Source organism: Canis lupus, chromosome 25, assembly GCF_011100685.1.
Source record: "Canis lupus familiaris isolate Mischka breed German Shepherd chromosome 25, alternate assembly UU_Cfam_GSD_1.0, whole genome shotgun sequence".
Taxonomy (NCBI): Eukaryota; Metazoa; Chordata; class Mammalia; order Carnivora; family Canidae; genus Canis; species Canis lupus.
Genome location: NC_049246.1, coordinates 8,557,756 through 8,581,374, shown reverse-complemented (window position 1 = coordinate 8,581,374; position 23,619 = coordinate 8,557,756). Strand labels below are relative to the sequence as shown.

The following is a 23,619-nucleotide window of genomic DNA, read 5'->3' as shown; positions in this document are numbered from 1 at the left end:
TCACTTTTCTTTAGCAACTCTTTCCACCATGGCCAGACCCCAACTTGTCTGAGTTCTTTGCCTTGTAGACGGCTCCAAACCTTATTCCTGAGGCATCTGGGTCCTTGTTAATCCCTTCTGTATGAGGTGCTATGGTTTTACTTTGCAAAACTTGGGATATTTCTTTATCTCTGTTATCCCTAGATAAATCCACAATCCAAACTCCCTCTAAACACAGAATTACAAAGAGGAATAGGATTGTAATTACCCTACATCCAGGCTACAGCAGATGAAATCAGAAGATCTGACTGAGGGGAAACGTTCAAGTTGCAGAAGGAAGATGATCTATTTATGGTTATCTGGACTTGTTTTTGGTTTTTCATTCATCTGACTTCTGGGAAGTCCTCCAGTCATCTCTTCATCTTATGTAAGTTATTAGCAAATAAATGATATGTTTACTAACACATCTCTTTATTTTGAGACAAATCATTTTTAATTGCCTTTTTGAAGTAAATTACTAAAAAACCATGAACATCACAAAACAAAATAAAATGTTTTGGGTCACCTTTATACATTTACTATATGCTTAAACTAAGTTTTCCAAAAATTTGCTAAGAAATTACTGTCTGGGAATTTCTTGAAGGCTGTGTCTAATTCTATCTTTACCTGTGTCCACAGACTCAATCAGGAACAATCTGGTCACATAACTATACTTCCTCTTATCAACAAATTGATGAAAGTATCAATTATATATTATCAAATATATGTTTTCAGATATATACCCCAAATATTAAGTATATATGTGCTAGAAGAAAACCCAGAATGAAAAAAGAAGAAATGGAAAGGCATGTGATACTTCAACCAGATTTATTTCTTAACCATTAAAACAATTTTACTATTTTGACTGGGCATGATGAATATCAACAGAACCAAAAAATAGGAATGTGGTGCTAGTTAATTCTGATTTAAAGTCTGACTCTACTTTAGAACTCTATTACCAGGGACGCCTATATGGCTCACCAATTATTTTTCAGAAAAAGAAGTGGTAGAGAGCAATGTATTAGAAAATTAAAAGTAATGTAGATTCTTTTTTTTAAAAAAAAGGTTTTATTTATCCACTCATGAGAGAGACACAGAGGGAGAGAGAGGCAGAGACACAGGCAGAGGGAGAAGCAGGCTCCATGCAGGGAGCCCGATGTGGGACTCGATCCAGGGTCTCCAGGATCATGCCCCAGGCTGCAGGCGGCGCTAAACTGATGCGCCACCGGGGCTGCCCAGTAATGTAGATTCTTAATCCATCTTCTGATGCCTTTGGAGTCATAATTGATTGCTTCAGTATTCCGAATTCTGTAGCAGTGTTCTAAGGCAGCATGGGTAATTAAATACACTAGTATTTCTGTATAGCAGTGTATGAATATTTACAGAAAATGGGATTAAAAAAGACTAAATGTAGCCTCATGTCAGGTAAGGTCAAGTTTTGTGGCCAAATGAGTTCAAGTCAGATCAGGTTTTGCAGTCAAATGAGTTACACGGAAGATTTTCAATTTCCAGAGCCTTTTTTACATTCTGGAAATGTAGTTAGGAGACTGAGAACCTATATCGAAAGGAGGAACTTTGTTTTTAAAGAATTTATATTGTCGTTGAGTGATTTTCTTTAGAGCCCTATACAGAATCTAAAATGATTGTTGCAACGACATGGATGGAGCTAAAGTGTGCTATGTTAAGTAAAATAAATCAGAGAAAGACAAATATTATATGATTTCACTCTTATGTGGAATTTAGGAAACAAAACAGATGAACATATGGGAAGGGAAGAAAGAAAAGGAGAGAGGGAAGTAAGCCATAAGAGACTCTTAACGATAGAGAACAACTGAGGGTTGAGGAAGGAGGTGGGTGGGAAATGGTCTAGATGGGTGATGGGCATTAAGGCGGGCTTGTTCTGATGAGCACTGGGTATTGTGTGTAAGTGGTGAATCACTGAATTCTACTGAAAGAAAAAGATAAAAAAGGGGAAAAATGATTATAAAATGCTGTGATTACTTTCCTTACCAAAAAGAAGACCCCCCCAAACCCTCAATCTTAAGATCATCTATCCTGTATAAATAATAATGTATAGAAAATTAAAGAGAACTATAGATTATGTCCATTTTCACCATGTCAAAATCAGTAAAATGCCAAAGTGGTTCTTTTAAGATTTTGGGTATTAACAATTTGAAAGGAGATATGGCTATATAAAAGTATGAAACTATGATTGTGTGTTCTGAGGGTGGGCAGTGGGGAGGTTGATGTAAAGTAAATCCTTCCCTCTCTTTAATTCTATCCCACAAATCTTAAAATAAATTGATTTTCAGTTGCAAAAAATTAAAAGATTCTAACAACTCATTGCTAATATTTATAATTTTTTATTCCCCCCCCTTCTAGACAAATACCACCTTATTCATACCCTTTCTCATTCTGAAACAACTAGAAAAATGCTCCTACCTTTTTCCTTACTTTGAAGCAATAAACTTGACTATCAGAAAAGTTCCATATAGGAAGTTAAGACACATCAATCAACTTCATATATAACAACTGAAAGATCTAGATAAATCTCTCAATGATATTTTCCTTTCAGCATAACTCAGCTCTCACATTGGGGAACTTTATAAAATATATATAAAGCAAAAAGTACACTGCTCCATAGTGAAACTTTGGTAATGTTTCTAAGCAACTTGCTAAAGTGATGTGGGGCCACTTTGGGCATTTTTCCGAACCTCCAATATTTTGCCAATACATCAGCATGACACTGAGCTAGAAAGTGAGGTCTAGTGTAGCTGTCTGATATTTCCTTTGAAAGAAAAATGTTTAAATCCCAAACTGAAAACTTGGAACGTGATTTTTGGCAAGCAAATGTGTCAGCGTAGGATACTTTAAAATATTTAAACCCCTCAGCTGGAAATGAGAAGTGGGGAAAAAATAGACAAAGTTAGGGAGACAAATATATAGAGATGATCCTCCTAGCATTATTTACAATAGCAAATAAAAGTAAATAGTTCAAACACATAAAGAGAAGGCTTCTAAAATCATTATATTCATTCCATGGGATATAATATAACCACCAAATCCATCTACAAAAAATAAAATACCATGAAAAATGCTCATAATGTTAAGTAGAAAAAAACAGGATCCAAAATCTATAATAAAGTGTCATTTTGGTCATCAAATTTTCCCTCACTACTGGACCATTTCCATGAGCAAACATGCTTGGTCTATTATTGACCAACTTGGAAAAAATCCCTTAAGATAAATAGCTACCCTTGAGCCCATAAGGCATTTCTCTGCTCCCATTTACAGTAAACTTTCTTGAAAGATGTCTGTATTTGCTGTTTCTCCTGAACCTATTCCAATCAGGATTTTGCCTCTGCTGTTTCGCAAAAATCCATTACCTTAGTATTGTCAAATCCATGGATCAATTCTCACTCCTCACGCACATACTCTCTCATTCCTCTCACACCAGCAGTGTCAAATACAAGTGATAACTTTTTTTCTCTTTGACTCACTTTTTCTTCTTGACTTCTAGAACACTCCTTTGTCTCAGTTCTATTTTACTGGCCAACCCTTCTCACTCTTCTTTGCTGTACTCTATTTACTTTCTGGCTATCTAAACACTGGAGTGTCTCAGGGCTCAGCCCACAGATGTCTTTTCTAACACACTTTACACAGTTGAAAATCATCTGGTCTCATGACTTTAAATCTCATATGTGTGGTGATGACATTAGCCCACTCTCTCCCCAATCTGTGTGACATCTCTACATGTGCTTCTACTGTCCTCAACTAACTCTGACTCTCCCCTAGTCTTCCTTATCTCAATAAATGATTTCTAATTGTGCAGGCCAAAAATTTTGTATACTTTCTTACCTCGTCTCTTTCATGTGCCCCATATCCACACTTCATCAGTAGATGTGTTGGATGTTGCCTTCAAAAAAACCCAATAATCTTCCTAATCTCCTTACTGCACCACTGCCTCCCAGGTCCAAGCCCATCACTCTGCATCTCACTTATTGTTTACAATAGCCCCCCAACTGGGCTCCTCCCTCCTACATCCATTTCCCATTCTCTGAAACTCTTTCCTGTAGTCCCTTCTCAGAGGAGCCACTGTCATCTCTGTAAAAGTTTAAGTCAAATCATGTCTTCATTCCTCTGCTCAAATACTTGGAAATCTTTCCATTTGGACCTGATATTGTGGGTCAACACTTGGCATTAATTCTAAATCTCGTAAGTACACAGAGCTTAAAACGGCCTTGCCCTTATGTTTTAGACACACATTAGATTTTGCCAGTTAAGATGAACGTGGCCACATCTAATTGCTGCTTTAATTGCTGCTACTGGCAAGCACCGTGGTGGGTGGTGTGTTTTTTGTTTTGTTTTGTTTTCTGCAGCAGCATCTTACTGTCCAGGAAGCAGCTTAGATGTAAATAGGCAGTTGCAGAAACAGCCACTTCCTGATCCCTGGCCACAGTGCCAACGGTGTGGTCCAGAGGAGAGCAGATGCTGTGTGGGCCCCTGTCTCTACCTCCCTGATCCTGGCAGGAGAGGAGGCTTCCATGGCATGCCCTTGTGGGGGTTTTCTGAAAGTCATTCCAGAGGTCCACTGAGAACCCATTCCTCCAGCCTTTCCAAAGATGTTGTAAGCACTAAATTCACTGAATTACATCCTTTTCTCCTTCAGTTAGCCAGAGAGGTTTCCATGCTCCGATACTGACTAATCCACCACCACACCAGAATCAATTCCCAATTTCTTATTCTCACTCAGGAGACTTTATGTTTTGGTGCCCTGCTGCCTCTCTGGTCTTAAACCTTCTACTTTCTTTCTTGCTCATTCTGCTCCAAAAATACAGGCAGAAAAATAGGAATACTGTTAAAAGAAAATAGGAAAAAATGAAAGCACAGCTGCTCAATGCATTCCCAGTCAATAATGTTATGATGGACAAATATATTTGCATTGCCCAGAACAATAAGGTGAAACACTAAAAAGAGCAGCATTCTCATGCATTGCTGATCTTATGGAAAGATTTTGAAAGCTTGCCTCTTCTCAGTGATTCTTTGAATTTATTCTATCTTCTTAGAGTTCCTTTGATGAGTGTGCACAGGATTATATCTCTCTGGTAGGAAACTTCTGTTTATATGGCATCTGGTTTTTGTTTTTGTTTTTCCCTCTGTGGGATATTCAGGTTATTTTCAATAAAAATAAAAACAGAAAACTTTTCTTCACCTGAATTGTTACTGAGGCTTACATTCTTCATTTCAGATTTATGTTGTTATTTATATTTAGAAGAATTTTACATTTGAGTTTGTACAATTTCAACTCACCGGCTGATGAGTTGAAAGGCTAAGTCTTATGTAGATTTTATTAATTCTGAATCTGTCATCCATGTATTTACCTATGAATTTTACCATAGGTCAGCCAATCTGATTATTTTAGTAGCCTACCCTCTGACAGTTAAATTCCACAGCCAAAATCTGTAAATATGCCCCAACAACTAAATATGCTGAGATCTGACATGATGGACAATTTTAAAAGCTACCTTCCTTTATTTTCTTTTAGCTACCAAATTAACAGTGAACCCTAGAACTCCGAATCACAAACTATATTAATTTTGCTTCTTAAAAAATCATGCTTAGTCTCCAAGAGGGAAAATATACTTATGCTTTAGTGACCTTTTTGATATTCAGAATATTATCAACCTCCTGAAAAACACTTTCAATTGGTTTGAATCTGTAGATGATACTGAGTCATCGTCCTCATTAAAAAACAGATGGATGCCTTTGTTCTCAAGTTCAAACTTAGAATATGAAGTAGATGTTAGAAATATCTGTATTGCTAGATATTTGTGTCTTTTTTAAAAATAATTTATCTATTTATTCATGAGAGAGACACGGAGAAGAGGCAGAGACATAGGCAGAGGGAGAAGCAGGCTCCCTTGCCGGGAGCCTGATGTGGGACTCGATTGGATCTCAGGACTCCAGGATCACGCCCTGAGCCTAAAGCAGACACTCAACCACTGAGACACTCAGGCATCCATAGATATTTGTGTCTTGAGACATAGGATTTCCTGATTACTAAAAGGACTGAAATGAAAAGCTGTTTGATAGGCCTCCTGAGCTCATTGATTCTTAGAAGGAGAACACCTCCTGGATGACTGTGGTATGTCTAGTTCTTAAAGTGGGAGTGTTTCAGCAAGGGGAGAGAGGAAAAGATCACTTCTAGTGTTGTGGACTCTGCCATAGTGCTGGAGGGGGGACTCAGGAGGCAAAATACTTTCTGTAGAAAGCTGTAAAATAAACTCAGTAAATGAATTTTTTCAATGAACTCAGTAAGTGAAATTTTTCAAATGACCTATAACTAATTTTATTAGCAAAAAAGGGCTATTTTTCAGCTTAAAAACTGTCAAAATAAATATAATTGGTTATTTTATAATTTTTCTTTTGGTTCCATATTGATTTGGCAACATCCTTCAAGAGCACAGGTGCAAAAATTCTAAACAAAATGTTGGCAGATCGGGGATCCCTGGGTGGCTCAACGGTTTGGCACCTGCCTTTGGCCCAGGGCGCGATCCTGGAGTCCTGGGATCGAGTCCTGCGTCGGGCTCCCGGCATGGAGCCTGCTTCTCCCTCCTCCTCTGCCTCTCTCTCTCTCTCTCTCTCTGTCTATCATAAATAAATAAATATTTTTAAAAAATGTTGGCAGATCAAATTCAACAATATAGGAAGAGAGTACTATATCATGACCAAGCAATGTTTATCCTAAGAATATGGTGTCATATTTGAGGGTTACAATAACTATTGAACTGGTTTACATGAGACAGTAGACTTATAGCATTTAGCATAGTATTTGAATTTAATAAATCTTCAATAAATATTAGGTATGACAACTACTGATAGCCTAACTTTATTTTTGGAAATACTAGGAAATCAGATAGTTTTCTGAGCAAGAGGAGGCCAATACTTGAGAAAAATGATACCAGTTTATATTAGCCATGGAGGGGCATGAGTAAAAGTGCTGTGATGCAACATCACAGATGTTGCACAGATGTTTGCCACAGATGGGCAAAGCCAGGGGCATGACTGACATGAGAATCCAAGGATTGTCGTGGCACCAATGTCCATGGCTTTGTCATAACTTCTGGGAACTCTGGGTGAAAGGCAAGTTTTAAATCAAGGGTTATATTTTGACCAGTGCGTGCTGTAATGGTAATGAAGGGAATTGAGAATGTTCATGAGGAAGCAAATAGGACAGATGATACGCTGAGAGCTAGAGCTGGTAAAAGAAACGAGGACATGGGGGCTGATTGGCTAGAAGAAAATGAAGGGATCAGGGACCTGCCACCTCTGTGACAGTGGAAGAGTAGTTACAAAAAGAGTAATAAAACAGGAGGTGAAAAGGTAGAGGCTTTGGCCATAAAAAGAATGTGTCAGAAATTGCCTTGTTAACATCCCACCTCCCCCTTCTGTAAGTACTCCCTTTTCAGCCTGGCACACTGGCACTCACACAAAATCTACATTTCCCAGACTCCAATTTAGGTTAAGTTCTAGCAGGGAGATAGAAGCAGAAAGGTTGAATGGAACTTCTGGAAAGTTTCCTGGAAAGGAATGATGTGAACACTTTCACTCTTTCACCTTTTGCCTCCTTTCTTCCACCTGGAATTCAGACAAATGACTTTAGCCCAAGAGGCCATCATGGCTCCTCCCTTAGGGAGCCTAGCTCCCTAAAGATGTGCTAAAGATGGACAAAGAGTAAGGCAGGAGGCCTTACCTAGTCCTGCCTCTGTTTTGTTCTTTTGGGTTGTTTTTGTTTTTTTGTTTGTTTGTTTTTGCTTTATTTTGGTTTTGGTTTTTATGTGAGGGAGATATAAAACTCTATGTAGTTTGTAACTTTGGAATTTCTTGTTATTCTCAGATGAACCTAAATCTAATGCATGTAATGGGATACCAAGTTTAAGGGTTTCTCAAATCATGGTCCGACTGTCTAGACTGTTGCTGTAAGAATTATAAGAAGTATAAGCAAAGTGACTATTGACAAGTTTTAAATTATATTAATTAAAATCTATGCTTTTATAAGCTTTCATCAGTTGCCTTAATCCTTCCCCAACATAAAAAAAAAAATAAGAAAAAAAAAAATCCTTCCCCAACATAGCATGCCAAATAAAATGGGTGTATTGTTCTCCTTCATTTGAAGGCAGAAGGTGTGGCCCAAGTTATCATCTTTACAAGCTGCACATCCCCCAGGTTGTCAAGCCCTCTTTGTATGGCAAAGCTTTGCCTTTCTGCATCTTCCTAGATACTTTCCTCTGAACAAGGTCCAGTGTGTCCGTTTACTTTTTTAAGTGCAAAGTCTGGATCTTAACAAAGAGCACAGATAGGGGGTCTTAGTAGGATACCATCCATGACATGCTTCTATGCTTCTATCACTGCTTTCTTCTTCTATCTTCTTCTATCTTCTATCTTCTATCTTCTATCACTTCTATCACCTTTCCAAGCAGAGAGATCACATTTCCCATTCATATGAAATTGCTTTGTTGAGAATGTGTGCCTTTTACACCAAAGTTGTTACTACAACCATATTTTGCCTGATCTCTACTTGTGTAGGTTTGATATTTCTCAAATGCAGGTGCACAGCCTTACACAACTAGCCCTGTTACATTTCATCTAATAAGATGCAATTCACTGCTCCAGTCCATGGAGACTTCTAGGAATCTAATTCTGCCATCCACTAAATTCCCCATCGGTAAGCATTGTGTTGTATACCATTTTGATAAGTCTGCTCTCTGGTTCTTCATGAAATTTCTGATCAAAACGTTGAACAAGGAAATTTGTTCTTGGGCGAGGACTTTCCTCCATGATGATGCTATTCATCAATCTATTCATCAGAGTTTGGAAAGTGATTTGCAGTAAGTGACTGTTCTCATGATTACATTTGGGATTTCTTAGCCTAAGGAAAGAAAAGCTTAAGAAAGATTCCTAAAGTAATCTTTGGCCACTCAAGGTTTTTGGGAGTTGGTATCATGGACTAAATATTTTTAGTTTTTCCAAAATTCATTATGTTGAAGCACTAACCCAAAGTGTGTATTAGGAGGAGGGCCTTTAGAAGGTAATTAAGTTTAAATGAGATGATGAGAGTAGAGCCATATGATGGAATCACTACTCTTCTAAAAGGAGGAAGAACCAGGGCTTCCTGTCATTGCCATGTGAAGATATAGCAAAAGGAACCTGTTTGCAAGTTAGCCCCTTATTAAGAATTAAATTTTCTGGCACCTTGATCTTAGACTTTCCAGCCTCCAGAACTGTGAGAAATAAATGTCTGTTGTTTAAGTCACCCAGTCCCTGGCATTTGTAATAATAGCCTGAGCTGCTATTGACAGGTGTTAAGTGACAGTGGATTTCCAGCCAATCTCTTTCTCAAGGTGTCTATAGTTTACTATCGTCAAAGCTATGACGTGTCAAGCTTAAGCTAGACCTTTCCTCATGGCAATGATGTATGATGTATGTATTAAATTAGAGTATTGAATTGCGTGCCCAAATCCTGCAAGAGGCCACTGGAATACAGCATATACAGAGGAGATAGTCACAAACACTTCATCTATTTTAAGGTCTTACTTTGGAACTGAGCTGGTGATCACATGAATGTGCCAAGAAGTTTTGCCTCTCCCTTCATAAGCCACATGGATTTGGATTCTTGTTCCTATTTTGTGTTTCTGCCAAGCCAGAGAAAACCAATTGAGCCATATTTTAAGGGGTGTGGAATTTCAAGTTCATTAGGTGCTATGGGAGAAAAGTGTTTGAAATTTACCCAAATCACCATCAGCTTCTAGAAAATCTTTTTCCCCTTTTTGTTGGGGAGACCAGATGTCAATTTTTGTTCCCCAAATGACACATTCATGAAGAACAGTTGCCTTTTCAAAGGTACTTATTGTACTCAAGAAGTCTTGCCATTTAAAATGCTAAAACTATTAGACTCTCTTATTTTCCACATTGGTACAGCAGGGAACAAATTTATTTTCATGCATTGAGGGCTTGCACTCAAAGTAATTCCAAATTGTGCATGTGATACCAATGGCAGGGTGGTAATCTTCTTCATTGGCTCTTTAGGGGTATTCAGGCAAAAGAAGGAGGATAAGTGGACTGAAACCTAAGAGTCTGGTAAGAATACCTATGGGTCTGTGCTCTCACGAAACAGTTGAGTTTCTCAGACACCCAGAAACTCATCCTCTGATGGTATCCCTACTCTGGGGCCCTCAGGACAGGTGGAAAAGTGACTCAGGGACAGAAAGGGTGGGCAGGAAATCCTCCAATTTGGGATTTCCTGTGGAGACTCAGTGTAGTCCAGTTATGATCTAAAGCCCAGGATAGGCTAGGAGTCTAAACTATTAATCCAGGGCTTCCTTCCATGTCACTTTCTCATAAAATCTCTTGTTGAGATCTCAGCTCATGTGTCTCACGTGGTCTTTCAACAAAGACTGAATACTGCTGTTGTTTGCACAGTATATCCCAAACCAGTCAGAGGCATGTTTGCATTTTTAAATTCTTGTTAAACTGTTGTTACATATCAGGCACACAGGTTTATAAACATGATCACATTTAACAAAAGCCCTCTGAGGTAGCTACGATATATGGTTATTCACATGATACAGATGCAGGATGTGAAGGTCGTATTGGTTAATCAGTCTTTCTAAGGTTACCCAACCAGAAGCACATGAGCCAGGATTTGGACCCAGGTCCACCTGACCCTAAATCCTGATTTATTTCACTGTATGTGCCGCTTCCACTTACACTGAGAAGCAGGATTCTTCCATTTCAGCTTTGCTCATGGAAACTGGGGGTCAGAGCAACCTTTAGAAGGAGACAGACAGCCTAAAATATCTGTCTGGCCCTGCCTAGCACTTCTTTCTGACTCATGAATGCTTGCTTCTGAATCTACTAACATAATTCAACTATTTCAAGGTCTATAACTTCTGAGCTTTGACCTTGACCAGACCTGAGGGGTGATCCTGCCCATGGGAAGACTATTTGCTCTACTTCAAGGTAAATATTAGCAGGGGTTTTTTCTGGTATCTATACCATTTGTAGGTATGTGTGGCCACTGACTTGGTCACCAATGTGCTGGTCACAGGTAAGTGGCCTCACTCCCTGAGAGATTGCCAAAACCAAGGGAAATTGGGATCAATGTGTAATGTGAGTAGAATGTTCAAATAGAGGCATTATTTTAATTCACATATTTTTCATGGCATATCTGTATCTGAAGAACAAGGAGTTCTTTCTGACAGAACCATACAGACAGGCATTAATTACTGCAGTTAGATTCCAGCAATAAAAGCAGCAAAACCAACTGATGAAAAAGGTAGTAGCTGCAAGAGGCTCAGCTAATCCAAGGGTTCTATTCACTAAGGTTCCCATCCAGTCTAAAAGCAGCCTGCCAGCCTGATAGCGGTTTTACTGTTCCTGTCAAATTTCCTTTGGCCTAGAATCACATTTTTCTGTCATTGTCAAAATCTATTTTAAATACTAACAGAATTATGGATTCTCAGAAACTTCCCCAATAAATGAATATCAAAAGTTCCATGGAAGAAGATATTATTGGTTGCACTCAAATGATTTTAGGGGCACCTAATTATATCAGTTGGTAAAGCATCTGACTTTGGCTCAAGTCCTGATCTCAAGGTACTGAGATTGAGTCCTGCATGGGGCTCCTCACTCAGCAGGGAGACTGCTTGTCCCTTTCCCTCTCTCTCTGCCCCTTCCCTTGCTCATATACGCTTTCTCTCTGTTTCTCTTTCAAATAAATAATATCTTTAAAAAAATGTTTCAAAATTCAAAGTGGGAAATGTGAAAAGCAAACCTAAGATGAGTTTTAAATTTTAATCCTACAAAGCAGCTGTAGCACAATAAATCAGATATTACAGGGTAATGAGCCCACTATTTACATATCCTGATTGAAAATATGGATGAATTCAAATTTAGGAGGCACATTAGTTTGCTAGGGCTGCTATAAAAAAGTACTGCAGATTTTGTAACTTGAACAGAAATGTACTATCTCACCGTCTCTAGAGGCTAGAAGTCTGAAGTTAGGGTGTCAGCAGCAGGGTTAGTTCCTTCCAAAGGCTGTGAGGGAGGGATCTGTTCCAGGCTCTTGCTCTTTGGCTTGTAGGTGGCCTGTTCTTCTCTATGTCTTCATATGGTCTTCCCTCTTTGCACTTCTCTGTGCCCAAATTTCCCTTTTAGGGAACTAGTCGTATTAGACTAGAGTCTGTTCTAATGACTTCACTTTAACTTAATTACCTCTGGCAAGACCCTACTCCAAACAAAGTCACATTTTGAAGTTAACTAGGGGTTATAAATTCACCATATGAGTTGGGGGAAGCACACTATTTAATCCATAGCAACCTTGTAATTTCTGCCACGACATTAGAGTTTAATTCCTTCATGCTTTTGTTGATTTGCCTTCCTTTTACATAATTAGATTTATGAAAAATTCAATTTTTATTCTTTTCTCAAAGAAATCTTGTATTAATCAAGTTTATTGTTTTCACAATTATTTTTACATTCATTTTATTATGATTTCTTCATGATTTTATTATTAATTTTTATTCTTCATGTTTATAACACGAACTTCCTAAGGCTATGAATTTACTTCTGATTACAATTTAGATAATAAGTACATGATTAAAACATGAGTTTAGGAATCAGACTACCCAGGTTCGATTTTTAACTCTGACACTCAACTCACAGGGTTATTGTGAAAATTAAATATGATGTTTGAGCAGTTTCTGGTACATGATTAGTATGAAATAATTAATTTGCCTGGAGTAGGAGTGGTGACAGTGGTAGTAGAATTAGCTGTGTAATCTTCAGCATGTTATTTAGCCTCCCTGTACCTGCAAATTTTCTATTTAAAATTTTGATATTAATAATATTTATCTCAGCAAGTTTTTTTGAAGACAAAATGATGTATTTTACATCAATTCATCCAACATATATTTACTGAGTACCTACCATATGCTAAACACTACTCTGTATACTTGGAATACATTTGTGAACAAAACAAAAATGATTGCTGTTGCTCAAGTTAAGCTTACATTCTAGCAGGGAAAGACAGAAATGAACAATAAAAATGATGAATAAAGAAAGCATATAACATATTAAAAAATGATATGGGGGGATCTCTGGGTGACTCAGCGGTTTAGCACCTGTCTTCGTTCGGTCCAGGGCATGATCCTGGAAACCTGGGATCAAGTTTCACATTGGGGTCCCTGCATGGAGCCCGCTTCTCCCTCTGCCTGTGTGTGTGTGCGCGTGTGTGTGTGTGTGTGTGTGTGTGTGTCTCTCTCTCTCTCATGAATAAATAAATAAAATCTTTTTTAAAAAAAGTGATATAGGCTGTGTAAAAAAAAAAAAGAATAGGGTAAGAGGAATTAGGAGTGACTGGTGAGAGAAGGGATTGTGATTTTAAATAGGTGGTCAGAGAAGGCCTCAATGAAAGACAATACAAGGACAAGTCAGGTAGAGCCAAGCCTGTGATGATCTGGGAATGTGCAAGAACAAAATGTTTTGTTGATAACCCTCCTCCATGCTTAATTCTTGCCTCTGCATACCTCCTTGACAGCTCTAAGAAACAAGAGGTATTTGGTTAAACTGCAGGCGCTGGCAAAGTACAGCAGGGGGTCCTCACCTGTTCTTGCATGGCCCAAAAGCTGAGGATGGTTTCACAGATGAGTATTTCCAATCAATTTGATGATATGGAACACTAACTTTGTATCCAAACTAGGTAAAATAACATTCCAGAAAGAATTTTACTCTCAGTAATAGACCTGGATTATACTTGTACTCAATTTTTATTATATTTTTAATTTCATCAATTAAAAAAATTGGGGAAGTGTGTTTTCCCTCCTGTTATATGAATATCTATATGATATTTTTTATTTGGCCTCTTGGCTCACAAAGCCTAAAATATTTAGTGTCTAGTCCTTCACAGAAAAAAAGTTTATCTATGCCCAAGTTAAAGCAGTCAGTTGTCCCAACTGCTACAATTCTTGTTCATCTCATAATACTTTTTATCCCTACAAGAATTCTAAGAATCATTCCTTTCAAGGATAAGATAAGAAGTATAAGGAGTATGCCAACACAGTCTATTCACCAGCAAATAGGCTCCTGGGAAAAACAAGGAACTGCTATACCTCAGAAATTTCCCAAATCAGATTTAATATACATACTTATACTTTGGCTCCACCTACAGTCCTGTCAATCACTACCTTCCAGGCTGGATCCACCAGTCCACCCAGCAGCATGGCTGGCTTCCAACCCTTTATGAGGCTAATTCATCCTTCTACATGAAGTACTGCATCACAATAATACAGATAGTGGCTTGGTATCTCAAGTTACTTTATTTGGTAGCTGGGTAGTCTTTCCTTGATAGGAGTAATGCTAGTTAGTTTACACTAGTGCTGTATGCAAGCCAAATTAATTTTCTAAGATCCAAATTATGTAAAGAGACACAGTATTGAGCTTTCTTTATATCTTACATATCAAGTAGCATTAGACTGACCCAATGCTTTTTCACTGTCCTATATCTATCTGCTGTTGTATATTCACATATAACTTAATTTCCTCCTCAGTGATATATTGTCCAACATATCTATGCTTATCATGGCATCTTGCATTAAAGTCCAAGTAAGTAGAATTGTAATAGCTAAAGACTGGAGAGATACAAATACACCAGGTAGAGCATCACATGCATAAATGAACAGAGCTATGTGTATGTGCCATGTTGCCTGGAGTACAAGTTTTGATCTGTGACCAGAAGCATCAGCCATGCATTGGAAGATGGTCTATAAAATGAGGCTGAAGATAATGAATAATATTATCCCAAGGAGTCTGGGTTTTCTTTTGATTTCAATGGGAAAACACTGAAAAACTTAATCAGATTTATCTTTAAAAATGTCAATTAACAACTGAATGGAGAATAGATCACAGCAAGGAACAGATACTAAAGCAAAGGCAAAAACACAAGTTGGGAGTCCAGAGTGTTCTGAAATAATCCTGACTAGAAACAGTGAGAGCATGACTGAAAGGCAATAGTGGGAAGGGGTAGATTAAAGACAAAATTGTCATGCATCAAGGGACATTACCAAGATAAGTGAAAAGGCAACCTACAGAATGAAAGAAAATATATGCAAATTTTATGTATGATAAGGTTAGAGTATCCAGAATATAGAAGGAACCCAACCACAAAAGGATAGCCCAATTAAAAAGTGGGCAAAAATACCTCAAGAATACTTCTCCAAACATACACAAATGGCCAACAAGCACATGAAAGGTCATTTGATATTATTAATCACTAAGGAAATTAAAATCAAAACCACAATGTGATACCACTGCACATATGCTAATAAAATGTCTATAATTAAAAAGAAAACAAATGTTGGTAGGGATATGGACAAACTGGAACCCTTATACATGTAAAATGGTGTAGCCACTGTAGAAAACAGTTTGGTAGCTCCTCAAACACTTATACATGGATTGCCATATGGCCCAGAAACTCAACTCTTCAGTGTATATGTCCCAAAGGAGAGATAATAGAGACTTAGATACTGGTGCATCAATGTTCTTTATAGCATTATTTGTTTACCCTCAGCTGGGAACATCAGCACTATAGGATTCAAATTCTTGCCACCCTGAACATGTCCACCTATAGCCACAAGTATGGATTTGGGGGCTACAAATAAGTTTTAATGAGTAGGCAAATTCAGAAATACAAAAAGCTATGAATAATGGGGATCAGCTGTACATATAACAATATTATCAAGCCCTAAAAAGGAATACATATCTAATAAATTCTACAATAAGGATGAATTTTGAAAACATTATACAAAGCGAAAGGAACCAGACACAAAGGGATAAATAGCTGACAAATCCATTTATATGGAATTTCTATAATAAGAAAATTCATAAAGACAAAGTAGATTAGAGGTGCCAGGTATGGTGAGATGGGGGAGTCGTTGTCTAATAGGTTAAGAGTTTCTAAAATGTTTTGCAAATAGTGATGATGATAGCACACCACTAGAAATGTAATCAAAGGCCACTGAATTTTATGCTTGAAGATAGTTAAAATGGTAAATTTTTGGTTATATATGTTTTACCAAAAATTAAATAAAAATTTAACAGACACATTACAGAAGGTATGGTAATCAGTTGCCTTAGAGGGGCCAAAGGAGGGGGAGGGGTATAAGATGACATACCTTTAGCTCTCCGTGGAAATAAATAATGATATCTAAGTAACATTACTTTATCATTATCATCATAATTATTACCTTTTTACCTGACTTCAGAGCTCATGACTTTTATTTATTTATTTTTAAAGTTTTTTTTTTCTTTTTTTAAGATTCTATTTATTTATTCATGAGAGACACAGAGGGGATCCCTGGGTGGCGCAGTGGTTTGTCGCCTGCCTTTGGCCCAGGGCGCGATCCTGGAGACCCGGAATCGAATCCCACGTCGGGCTCCCGGTGCATGGAGCCTGCTTCTCCCTCTGCCTGTGTCTCTGCCTCTCTCTCTCTCTCTCTCTCTCTCTCTCTCTCTCTGTGACTATCATAAAAAAAAAGAGAGAGAGAGAGAGAGATACACAGAGAGAGAGAGGAGAGAGAGGCAGAGAGACAGGCAGAGGGAGAAGCAGGCTCCAATGCAGGGAGCCCTATTCGGGACTCAATCACAGGTCTCCAGGATCACACCCTGGGCTGAAGGTGGCGCTAAACTGCTGAGCCACCCGGGCTGCCCAGAGAGCTCATGACTTTTAACGTTGTGTTGATATACATACAATAGGGACTTGCTAGTGTCATTGTAAGGGGTCCTAACCATGTCTGAATCATGGAAAGGACCCACAAATGATAGTGAATTCTTTACACAAAGGAGCAGGGACATAGATTAAGGTAGAAAAATCTGAGGTTTTATGTCCTGCTCTGTGAGGTATTAATAAAGCTGAGTAAGCAACTCCCCTCTATCAACTAATGCTGCCAGCTCCTTGCTTTTCTACACATGATTACCTCCATGCAATTCTCCTCACTTTTGTATTGATTCCATCCCCTGCATGATTTCTAACTCCTTTCTGTTACTTTCTCAAGTGGGGTGGGAGGGTGGAGAGAAAAATCAATTCAGAGTGGCTGGAAGACATTCAGCTTTATCTAAAAGTGATCGATGGCAATAAATTTCATTTTTGTTATTCTCTTGTTCCAAGAGGCTGAGCTTCAAGAAAGCTTTGCAGCAAACAGATGGTGAAGAGGAACATAAGGTAATAGTTCCCTCGGGGAGGACACATTCAGGAGAGCTTTGTGGATCAGTCAAGGGCACATTCAGAGTACAACTGGGGAAAATAAACTATGCATGAACAAGGAAGAAGATTAATAAAGAAGCTGAGGAATGTAGACTTCTGACCACTGTTAGTGTAATATGCATATTTAAAAGCTGAGAATCAGTCATGAGTGTCCAATGAAAACAATCATGTTTGTTAAATGTTTGTTGCATGGCTTGATAACTGCCTTGTAATGTTAGGAGATAGGTGCTCTGATTATTATTTTTATATTACCAAAGGTAGGCAGAAAGATATCTTAGAGGAGAAGATCAGAAACATGTTGTATTTTGAATTTCTCATAGTTTTTCCTTCTTTCATATATGCCAAGCAATAGCCAGAAATGTACATGTTGCCATTAGCTGATGAATCCTTCTAATTTTATATTATGTGATGAAAAAGTGATACATTTAGGTATTGAAATAAAATTCCTTCATTTTCAATCCAAAGGGGAGAAAATAACAATCTTAGGCAAGTTAGAGAATTTCACTGGAAAATTATATGTCACGTGATACTTGATTTAAACCCTTCACTGTTGGCAGGACTAGCTCTGTCTACCACTTGCTCATGAACTGGACAACTCAGAGAATGTTCATTTTTGCAATGTGGCATCAGGGAATCTCGTTGTGTATCCAGATATACATATTTCTTTTTTTTCCAAAAGATTTTTATTTATTTATTCATAAGAGACACAGAGAGAGGCAGAAACATAGGCAGAGGGAGAATCAGACTTCTGTGAGGAGCCTGATGTGGGACTTGATCCCAGGACCCCAGGATCATGACCTGAGCCAAAGGCAGGTCAACCACTGAGCCACCCATGTACCCCTAAAATACAGATTTCTTTTTGTACATGTTACTAAGTCAGACTCTGCAAAGTGGACCAACTGAAATTACTGGGATTACAGTACAATTTACCCTTAGATGGATAGACTTCGCTAATCTTGTGAACAGGCACAGATGCATGTTAACAAGGTGTGGCTCACCCTTTGGTGAGAAAGTTTGGTGAGGGAGAAGTTATATATTGAGCCTTCTGGGTGCTCTGTGTGAGCATTAGTGTATGTGGCAATATCCTGCCCAGTTACTATCTATAAAATATTCCTAAAGCATATAAGAATCATAGTTCACATTTATTGAGCACTTATATGAGTTTTAGGCACTTTTACATTATATTGCATTTTGTCCTCACGACAAACCTATGAGTCTTATAAAACTATTCAATAATAAACTCAAGCCAAATACTTTGAAGAAAAAAAAGAGGTAGTTTTCATTTGAATAATATTTTAGTAGTGGTATACATGTCTTTCAGGCAGTATAAGCCAGTGCACTACCCCTCCTCCATCCACTACTGTTCCCACATGAGGAAGGGGATAGGCGTATGTTACCAGAATAAATTCTGGAGACCAGACTGAAGTGGTGGAGCAGCCATGGCTTAGGTGGTTACTATAAGTGGCAGTTCAATTCATCTGCTCTCCATCTCTATGGTAGAACATTACTTTGATGGCTCCCAGTAAACCATGGCTCTTGCTATTCATATCCTATGTAGGTCCCTATGGGCTTAACTATGTATCTAGTTTGGCCAACAGGACAGTACCAAGAGTGAGATTTGAAAAGCACTTGCACATTGGGTCTTGAATTTTTGGTACATTTCTTTCTTCTTCTTTTTTTTTTAGAGAGAGAGATTCAGCATGTATGCATGCACATGTGCACACAAGCAACATAAGGAGGGGCAAAGGAAGAGAGACAGAGAGAGAATCTTAAGCAAGCTCTATGCTCAGAGTGGAGCCTGATCTGGGGCTCAATCTCACAACCCTGAGATCATGGCATGGGCCAAAATCAAGAGTCAGAAACTAAACCAACTGAGCCACCCAGGTGCCCCTGGTACATTCCTTTCTGAAACCCAACCACATTGTTGGAAGGCCAAGAATTCACATGGAGACAACAATGTGGAAGAAAACTAAGACCTCTGGTTGAAAGTTACATCTGAACTCCTGTGGCCTGAACCAACTGCCATCTATATGAATTAGGTCATTTGGGCCTTCCAGCCATTGCCAAGCTATAGTCAACATTGCATCCTGCAGAAGAACCAATTGGTCAACCCACAGAACTATAAGAAATAACAAATTATTAATTTTTAAGCCAGTGAGTTTTGGGGTGGTTTGTTATAAATAAGTAGATAACTTAAGTAAGCCCTTTGCACTTTGCTAGTTTAGACCATCACTAATTCCTTTCTGGATTACTGTTAAACCATTGGAAAGAAACTCCTTATGACCAAACCACTCCAAAGTATACTCCAAACTCTAACCAGAAGGATCCTTCTAAAACCATTAATGGCTCCCCAGGGCCTTTAAGATAGGCTAGCCTATAACATGGAACATGGAGATGAATATGATCTTTACTTATCTATCTAGTTTAGCCTATCACTTCACCCCAGCTCTCACACTTTCTGTCTAGTCATAATGAACTGTGGGCCCTGACCTAGTGTGGGTCAGGCTCTCTAGTACCATCCTCTCCACTTCCACCTGACTATGGAAAAATCCCTTTGTACTCCAGGATCTCCTTAGGATCCTTTAACACTTTGCTTACAACCATCATAGCACTTATCTACCATACTGCAATGGTCTCCTTTCTTATTTCTCTCTCTGTTAGACTGTAGACTATTTGAGGACATGGAATAACTATTTGCTATGGTCTGAATGTTTGTGTCATCCCAATATTTTTATGCTGAAATATTAATGCCCGATGTGATGTTACAGGAGATGGGGCTCTGCCTCATGAATCAGATTAGTGCTCTTACAAAGAGAACCCAGAAAGCTCCCTCTAGGCTCCCTTTGACCATGTGCAGATGCAGCAAAAAAGCATTGGCTGTCAATAAGAAAGAGGGCCCAGAACAGAATGTAACCATATGGATGCCTTGATCCCAGGCTTCCATCCTCCAGAACTGTGAGAAATAAGTTTCTGTTGTTCATAAGCTACCCAGTCTCTGGTGTTTTGTTACAGCAGCCCAAATAGACAAAGACAATATTTCACTTTTGTATCCGGCACTGGAGACCGACGTTGGCACATGGTAGATGCCCAGGATGTGTTTCCTCAATGAATACTATTTATTCCACTCTTCCATCATCCCACGGTGACACTTGTTTATTTCTCCCGGGTTTATCCTCATCCCCTCATCAGTGATATATGGGGGAATGATTCAACTGGTGTCACAAGACACTGAATACTTGGGGTCAGCTGTACTAAACTAAACTTGAGCCAGTGGGAAGGAATGCCTTATAGCAGTAGGAAGGCATGGCACATACCAAGTTGGGCTTCTAGCTTCTCCTGATGAGGGAGAAACAGGCAGAGCTCACCATGACCATTTTGGAGTTGGTTTCCAAAAGCATGAGGTAGAAACAAGGATTACTGTCCTGACAATGGGTGTTGCCAGAGGTTAGTTGAGAATAATAATAGAGACTTTAGATCTGACTGCCAAAAAGATTAAGGATGAGCTCCAAATCAGTAGGGCCAAAAAGTTAAGAACTAAGAGGATACAACCCACATGAAAACACATCAGTATCAAATAGGTGATAGGAAACGAAACAAAAAGACAACCTACTAAATGGGAGACAATATTTGCAAATAATATGTATGATAAAGGGTTAATATCTAAAATATATAAATAAATTCTATAAAATCAAACAAAAACCAAACTAACACCAAAATATAAGCAATACCAAAAAGTCCAATTAAAAATGGACAGAAGACAAGAATAGACAGTTTTCCAAAGACGACATACAGTTGGCCAACAGACACTTGAAAAGATGCTCAACATCACTAATCATCAAGGAAATGTAAATAAAAACTACAATGAGATATCACTTTATACCTATCAGAATGATGTATCAAAAAGACAAGAAATAACAAGTATTGGTGAGAATGTGGAGAGAAAGGAATCCTCATGCACTGTTGGTGAGACTGTAAATTGGTGCAGCCACTGTGGAGAAACAGTCTGGAATTTCCTTAAAAAAATAAAAATAGAAAAAAAATAAAACAAAATAAAAATTAAAAATAGAAATATCATATAATCCAGTAATCCCACAACTGCGTATTTGCCCAAAGAAAAATGAAAACACTATTCAAAAAGATATGTACCCCTATTTTATCCCAGCATTATTTACAATAGTCAAAATCTGAAAGAAACCCAAGTGGCCATCCACAGATGAATGAATAAAGAAGGTATAGTGTATATATACACAATGCAATATTAATCATAAAAAGAAATTAAATTGCCATTTGCAACAACATGGATGGATCTAGAGGGCATTATGCTAAATGAAATGTCAGTAAAAGACAAATACCATATGGTTTTACTCACATGTGGAATTTAAGAAACAAAACAAATGAATGAATTAAAAAAGAGACAAACAAAAATATGCCACACTCTTATACACTGGGAACAAACTTGTGGTTGTCAGAGGGGAAGAAAGCAGGGGGATGAGTGACATAGGTAAAGGAGATTCAGAGTACACTTATGATGAAACTGAGTAATGTATGGAATTTTTGAATCATTCTACTGTACAGCTGAAACTAATATAATAATGTATGTCAATTATACTTGAATAAAATAAAGGAAACCGGTGGTATATCAGAGCATTTGCCATAAGTTCTGCTCAATAGAGTCTTTCCCTTTATCTACTCCCTGAGGGCAAAAAGTAGATGGGATAACGGGGTTTCAAGTATAGGTGTATCAGCTGCTATCACAGAGCTTGAACATACAATGAAGAAAACAATCAGGCTCATGGTCTCAAAAGTAAAAGATTTTAGAATCGAGAGGGCAAATTACTTGGAACTGGAGAATGTGTAGTTACTACAATTATATTAGGTCACTCTTGGTAAAATATTTCATTAAGTGTTGTGAAGGCTTATCTCTAATTGCATGGAAAATCCTGTTTAGAGAGACCACCCAAGCTAGTAACAGTACTGATACTTCATAATTAGGGACATATAAAATCACTTAAGAGATGTGTCCCAAAATTGCCTGGAAAACTTATTAGAAACGCAAATCCCAGGACCTTATCCAATGAACTTGGGAGTGAATAAGAAATGCACACTTTAATCCAACATTCCAGGCAATGTTAATACAGGCCATTCAAGGTCACTCTTAAGAAAGAGTGACTTAATAGGATTTTCTGGCACAATAGCCTTTGAAATTTGTTGGCATTTAAGAAGAAACACCTATACATAATTCTATATTCCTCTATCTCCCAAACTCAACCATCTTTATCATGTGGATGGAATAGATGGTTTTACATTACACACTCTTCTTGCTGAAAATATCACTTTTATTCCAGAACGCATCATGGAAAAGGAAATTAATTTCATTTCCGGTTTTATCAACTGAGAATAAAACACATGATACTCTAGCTACCTCAAATCTTTCTAGGAAAGATATGGAACACACACACACAGAGATTAAAAATATAGTAAAATATCTTTCTAGAGGGTTTTTATATTTCCAATCCAGGGAATTCCGTAATGACAAGGATTACCTTTGTGAGTCAAACTCATGTCAACATGGGCAGCTAGATGCAAAGAGGTCAATAGAAAATGTGAAATTAAGGAACCCATGCAGAATCCTGTACCTTGGGCGCAAAAGAAAAAGGAAGCTAGTGGTGTAAGGAGGGCTACGTCACTGTCACAAAGAGAAAGACCTGAGGTCCATGTGCCACTTTCAGTCAGCATTTCAAGGTGAAGGATTCAGGCTGGTTGCTTGGCAACTGCATGTTCTTCTTTCTACATACCCTTCAATTGGCACGTGTTCTTCTTCTTTCCCATCCTTTCTCCAGTCTACCAGAGCATCCATTTAGAAATCTGTATTCTGCAGAAATTCTAATAATAGTAGGGCAAAATCAGAACTTCTATAGTGATCTTTCAGGCCAGGGAACTAAGTAGAAGTCTTTGTTCACTTATGTAAGGAGATCTACAATAGAATCCATTCTGTAAATGAGTATTGCATTCAGTTCTGGCCACACAGTTGATTTAAGAGGAATAGTGACAAACTAAAAGAGGAAGGTGAGGAGTTCTTTAAAATATTTTAAATATGAGAAATGTCTAAGAAAACAAATATGAGAAAGGTCTGAGAAAAACTATAGATGCACATTTAATCTTTCTAAATACTTTATTATGACTTGCAATATTTTAAGAATTCTAAGAGGCACATCTTTTCACATTTTAACATCTTTAAGATCATTTAAACAACAGCAACTCATATTAAAAGGTGGTACGGTACA

At 38.0% G+C, this 23,619-nt stretch overlaps 2 long non-coding RNA genes across 3 annotated transcripts in view; one reads left to right on the top strand and one right to left on the bottom strand.

Moving 5' to 3' along the window:
• LOC111092302 overlaps window positions 1-3,538 on the bottom strand; it is a 194,790-nt gene extending 191,252 nt beyond the window's left edge. For both annotated transcript variants that reach the window (XR_005378386.1, XR_005378385.1), the window contains exon 1: window positions 3,405-3,538. This is a non-coding gene — a long non-coding RNA (uncharacterized LOC111092302). The remainder of the gene's footprint in view (window positions 1-3,404) is intronic.
• LOC102154629 lies at window positions 1,331-19,079 on the top strand. Its single transcript, XR_005378384.1, has 4 exons — window positions 1,331-1,443; window positions 10,957-11,037; window positions 17,240-17,293; window positions 19,021-19,079. It is a non-coding gene; the product is annotated as an uncharacterized LOC102154629 (long non-coding RNA).
• Window positions 19,080-23,619: the final 4,540 nt, after the last annotated feature.